This window comes from Erythranthe guttata, chromosome 7, assembly GCF_056151865.1.
Source record: "Erythranthe guttata isolate IM_541 chromosome 7, IM_541, whole genome shotgun sequence".
NCBI lineage: Eukaryota > Viridiplantae > Streptophyta > Magnoliopsida > Lamiales > Phrymaceae > Erythranthe > Erythranthe guttata.
The window spans coordinates 7,323,833-7,330,349 of NC_142539.1; the positions used below are offsets into that span (position 1 = coordinate 7,323,833).

Here is a 6,517-nt window from a genome sequence, read left to right on the forward strand (position 1 = left end):
ATCCGAGAATTCGTAATTGGCTAGTTGTAAATAGCCCCGGGGCTATGGAGCAAAGGATTAGCCAGAACCTACACCTAGGTATTGACGGTCATTTTATCAAATCTCGCATAACAAAATGGGATACGATGAGATAGAAACAAAAATAGGGAACATGTTCCCTACTCTTAACCGTCAAAGTGAGCCCCTTTATTTTCATTTTATTTTGAATTTGTTAATTCAGAATTAATCAAATCTCCCCAAGTAGGATTTGAACCTACGACCAATCGATTAACAACCGACTACTCTATCTGAGCTAGTGAGGAACAACGGGATATTAGGTCTCATAGAGTTCAATTCCCATTCTCAACCCATGACCAATATGAGCTCGAACCTTCCTTCGTAATTGCCGGAACTTCTTCGTAGTGGCTCCCTTCCATGCCTCATTTCAGAGGGAACCTCAAACTGGCTCTATTTTATTGTATTCCATCCATATCCCAATTCCATTCATTTAATACCTCTTTGGTGTAATTGATATAATATATATCGTTTCTAGTCTATCTCTTTCTATTTATTTTCTATATATGGAAAGTTCCAAAATCATCATATAATAATTGGGTTTTTTGCAAAAACCACCCCTGTGTAATCTCGAATTGCTGAAAAACCCCTCGTGTTAAAATATTAGCACAAAACCCCATGCGAAAAATAGTCAAAGCCAAAAAAGACCCTACGAGCTCGATGTGTTATACACTCGCGCTTTGTGCGACTGGGCGTCGTATTTTGGAACTAGAAAGAGCTTAATACCCTTTAAATCAATTTTTGAAATTTATAAATTTACCCAAAATATTTTTCATAAGCTCAAAATGAAGTTTTCAGAATTTTCAATTCAATCCCCACTAATTTCAGAAAAGCTCTCTCTCCAAATTGCATAGAACCAAATTGTTTCATAATCTCAAAACTTCATCATCTTCTTCCCCTCTCTTTCCGATCTGCTCCTCGCCAATATATATATATATATATATATATATATATATATATATATATATATATATATATATATATATATATATATATATATATATATATATATATATATATATATATATATATATATATATATATATAAATATATATATATATATATATATATATATATATATATATATATATATATATATATATATATATATATATATATATATAAAACAAACAATAACAGCGATTCATCTTCATAACCTGCCCATTTGCAAAAGAAGAAAAAACAACAAAAGTTGCTTCCTCCATCTAAACCCGCCGGAAGACAAAAGCACTTCAAGCAAAAAAAACACAGGCCCCAGTACAATACACACACGCACAAAATGTAACTCGATCCAAAATCTTGATTTACAATAGATATGAAAGAACCCATCAAGCAGCATATTTTTTTTTGGGGTGGGAAGGCAGGTAGTGATGCGGCGGTGGTGCGGCCGTGGTTTTGGTGATGCGGCGGTGATGCGGACGTGGTGGTGGTGATGTGGCGGTGGTGCGGCCGTGGTGGTGGTGATGCGGCTGTGGTGGTAGTGAAGCGGCGGCTGAGGGCTTGATGGAAGAATTGGGTTGCGGGAGGAAGACGATGACCTGGGTGATAATTTTCTTTTTTTTTTTTTTTTTTTTTTTCCTTTTTGCATTTTATTTATTTAATTGAAACATAAATTATTAAAAAATATGAGGGTTAGTTTAGTCATTTCATATAAGTCAACTGCTAATTTCGAAATAAGGCCCAGTGTGCTTTGTCAAAAATAATATAGGGGGTTCTATGCTAATATTTTTAACATGAGGGGGTTTTTAGCCATTCAAAATTTCACCGGGGGTCTATGCAATTAGCTCTATAATAATCCAGAAATTGCAATAATGTTTGTGATGATTTTTCAATCATTTTTACTAGGTAATCTAGTTTCCTTATGGATGGAGATAATCAATTCGGTCGTTTGTGGCCGTACTCTATTATGGATTTCTTACCACATTCTCCATAGGGTCCTTTTATCTCTTCCTTCTCCGAGCTCAGGTTATGGAAAAAGGAACCGAGAACAGGTATCAAAAACAACTGGTTTTATTATGGGACAGATCATGATATTCATATCGATCTATTATGCGCCTTTGCATCTAGCATTGGGTAGACCTCATATAATAACTGTTCTAGCTCTACCATATCTTTTGTTTCATTTCTTCTAGAACAATCACAAACACTTTTTTGATTATGGATCTACTACACGAAATTCAATGCGTAATTTCAACATTCAATGTGTATTCCTGAATAATCTCATTTTTCAATTATTCAACCATTTCATTTTACTAAGTTCATGTTAGCCAGATTAGTCAACATTTATATGTTTCGATGCAGCAACAAAATTTTATTTATAACAAGTAGTTTTATTGGTTGGTTAATTGGTCACATTTTGTTCATGAAATAGCTTGGATTATATTGGTATTAGTCTGGATGCGGCAAAATCATTGTATGAGATCGAATAAGTACATTCGATCTAATAAGTACCTTGTATCAAAATTGATAAATTTTATGTCTCGGATTTTTAGCATTCTTTTATGTATTGCCTATGTCTACTATGTAGGTAGAATACAGTCGCTCATTTTGACTCAATAACTAAAAGTAATAAATTCAAAAACAGAAGAAACAGAAGAAAGAGTGGAAAGTGAGGAGAAAGATATATAGAAATAGAAAAAGCTTGTTGGCGCTAGATTTCTATTAGTGAAGATTGAAGAAATCCGCCACACGTGAAAATTAAAGATTGGCAAAGATTTTTTTTTCCATGTTTATTTTGGAATTAATTAGAGTCTTGTTCTTCTAATATTGTTATTAGGACTTAGATTTATTTCCATGTATTAGATTCCAGTTAGGTATCTTTTGTACTTATCTAGAATAGAAGTAGAAATCGTCTAGGATTGTATTACCTAGTTAAATTGATTTATTAGGGCTCAAGTTAGGTTTAGAGGCTTATTTTCCTCCCTATATAAGTCATAAGAACATGTGAAGAGCCATGGAGCTTTAATAAGAAAAATCCCAGCATAACGGCTTTGAAGGGTGCAGCCCGTGCTGCAGCCCTGTCGGCACATCAGGTGTGGTAACAGGACGAGTTTCTTCTACCAGGCCATAAAGAAGATCGGCGTTTCGGGAGAAGTGCTTAAAAGATCTCGGGAGAGGTCGATGCACCGTTTGAAGGGAGTTCAACATTAGAAGGAGTCCAAGAGTGCGGATGGAGAAATTGCTTTGATTATCAACAAGTTCGAGTCGTGTGCAAGAACGGCATATAACATAAAGAGGGAGTCTTTAGTTTTTTATTAAGTCCTATTAATGTACACAGTAAATATGAACTAGTTTGCAAGTCCTTGTAGATGTAAGGTACGTTTGTATCCGACCCACATTAAATTCTTGTGTTTTTTATTCTGCCTTTAGTAGGTTAATTACTGTGACAACACAAGAATTCTGTTACCACACCCAATGTCGTAACAAGTAATCTTTCTCAACAGAACGAGTGAATTTTCATACACATTTAAAGTCAACAAAGCTTCTAAACTGAAGTAAACCAAACATAAACTAGAGGTATCGATCGAAAAAGATCCCTCTTCTTTCTTGTTTTCGGAAGAAAGGCGGATCCAAAAAAAATTGATAAAACAGAAGAAATCTGAGTGAATGGAAAGGAAGATAAATTCCACTTTCGATTTATTGAGAAAGGTTATAAAAAAACTCCTTTTATATAGAATCTTATTTAATCAATATAAATGAAAATAATGAGAATTCATGATTTTTTTGATAAAAAAAATTGAAAATAAAAACGATCATTTTCTCTCTTTCTTTGACTAATATCTTGTAACTCTTCTTTTGGATTCAAAGCGCTAGAATAGACCACTTCACTACATAAAAAATACTAAATTTGAGAAAGTTGTGAGAAATCAAATGTCACAATATTTTTTTCGAAATATGCCAATGTGATGGAAAAGACAGAATCTCTTTTAACTATCCTCCTAGTGTATGTGTTTTTTTTTTTTGGAAATGATAAAAAAAAAAAGATATCCTCCCTTACGCTTGAAAAATCTTCATCTAATGAACTATACAACCATTGGGTTTATACCAATAAACAAAAAAGAAAAAGTTTCAACAACGAGTTTCTAAACCGAATTGAAACTTAGTCTATTTCGTTGAATATACTCAAAAAAAGAATTCAATTATATAATGATGATTCTACGATAGAATAAAAAGATATGATCCTTTCAATGGATCATATCGGAAAACAATTTACAAAAACCTTCAGCTTCAATCCTAAAAAAAACTTTGATAGAGAATATCATAGGGAAATTTGGGATATATAGAATTCATGGTATTCTTCTTGCGGATACTGATTAGCAAGAATTTGAACAGAAAAAAAAAAATTCAACAGAAATTGTTGATTTCTTAAGTGATTTTATTAGAAAATCAGGATACACCAACATAAATTAGAAAGGTCATTATTTATTTTCAAAAGTAAGAAAAATTTCCGAAAGCGGAAAAAAAAGTTTAAACTATTTATTAACTCATGATGTTAATAGTCAAAAAATTAGAAGAAAATCGATTAGAACAAAATAAATCAGAAAAAAAAAAAATTCCTCGATGGTCATACAAATTAATCACCGAATTAGAACAATAGTCAGGAGAATATCAAAAGGCGTACCTATAGATTATCAAATTCGTTAAAAAAAAAGAAAAACGTGTGGTAATTTTTACTACTAACAAGCAGGATATTGATCATAATACTACAAATACAAATACGCCCAATCAAGACGAAGTAGCTTTGATACAAGATTCACAACAATCAGACTTTCGGCGAGGTATAATCAAAGGTTCTATGCGGTCTCAAAGGCGTAAATAATTATTTTAGAATTGTTTCAAGCAAATGTACATTCACTTCTTTTTTGAACATAATCCAAAAATTCTCTCTTTTTTCTTTTGATATCTCCGGGTTGATTAAACTATTTTTTAGAAGTTGAGTGGGAAAAAGGGAAGCATTCAAAGTTGTAGAGTATACAGAAGAGCAAACAAATGGAGAAAAAAAAAATAACAAAAGAAAGGAGAAAACGCAAAGAGAAATACCAGAAGCTTGGGATACCCTTCCATTTGCACAAGTAATAAGAGGTTGCATGTCACTAAACCAATCTATTTTTCGAAAATATATTATATTACCTTCATTTATAATTGCGAAAAATGTTGGACGTATATTTCTATTTCAATTTCCGGAATGGTCTGAGGATTTACAGGAATGGAATAGAGAGATCCACTTGGATATTTTATAGAAAACAACAGATAGAGGGGATAATATTTCTTTCAGTGCAAACCTTTTATTCCAAATATTATAACAATTCTTCACTGTCCCACACCCGTTTATAGATTCAAAAACTATCGTATATCACTTTGTCCTCCATGTTCAAAAGGTGGCTCCCACGACGTAGCACTTTGCCCCGCATAACACTTAGCTCTTCGTCCTCTACTTTAGATGATCTTCGAAAACATTCTAGTTCACAAGTGATGATGCTATAAAGAGATCACCTTAAGTAGTTGAAATAGAGGGAGCTGGGAGAGCAAAGAGGATCACTGCTCACGTGCTAGATGACCCTGAGATACCTGCGAACAGAGAACACGTGAACTAGGTCGGGGGTTGATTCGGCGGAAACCCCTCCGACGCTCAAGTCAGATGTGCGGATTGTCGAAATAGTTGAGAGAATTTGACTCATAATATTATTTAGATAATAGGGCGTACCTTTAATAAGTGAATTATATCGTCGTTTATACCTTAATTGAGATTGTTGGGCCCAAACCTTATTTGAAGGTGATTGGGCCTCGGTGATAGTGGTCTTTTATATTGGGCTCGTGGCCTAGTAGATAAATAAATTGTAAGCCCATTAGATTGGCTCAATTAAGCATATCAACAAGATATGGCAGATAGGTGTGAGCACAAGACCCTAGAGGTGGTTCATATGGGATTATAAATAATTGGTGTTGTACATTGAACTCATATCCCACATAGCACTTAGGTCCTCATATTGACCGAAGAGAACTGCAATAACTGATAACACGATGGCATGATATAACTCAACTGTCAAACGGGATTAAGAGGTGGCCCCCATCATGTATAACTTTGACCCGTAGGATCAAGAAATGTTTTCCACAACGTAGCACTCAACTTCCATGCCACGACAACTAGAATCAAGAATTCCAACTGCTCAAGTTTTCTAAAGAGTCTTTTTCCATAGAGTATAGTATAAGCTTTGAATCTGTTAAATGTGCCTAATGAGTTGGATGATTTTGGAGGGAAATAAAATATAACATCAAATTATTTTTTTTATTTGATGAATGAAATAAGAATTTTTGTAATCACTATTTTTTAATTAATATTTCATAGTTTTCAATTGATAAAAATAGTAATTGACTGTAGTTTATTACTCTTATGGATATTTATTACTCTTGATTTGATAACGTATTTTATGTTTGTGGGCTCTAGAATGCTTTTTTGGTACA

The 6,517-nt window shown here is 33.4% G+C and overlaps 1 pseudogene; it reads left to right on the forward strand.

Annotated features, from left to right (window-relative positions):
* The first annotated feature begins 3,469 nt into the window (after positions 1-3,469).
* LOC148769113 (protein TIC 214-like) lies at positions 3,470-5,335 on the forward strand (annotated as a pseudogene).
* The last annotated feature ends 1,182 nt before the right edge of the window (positions 5,336-6,517 follow it).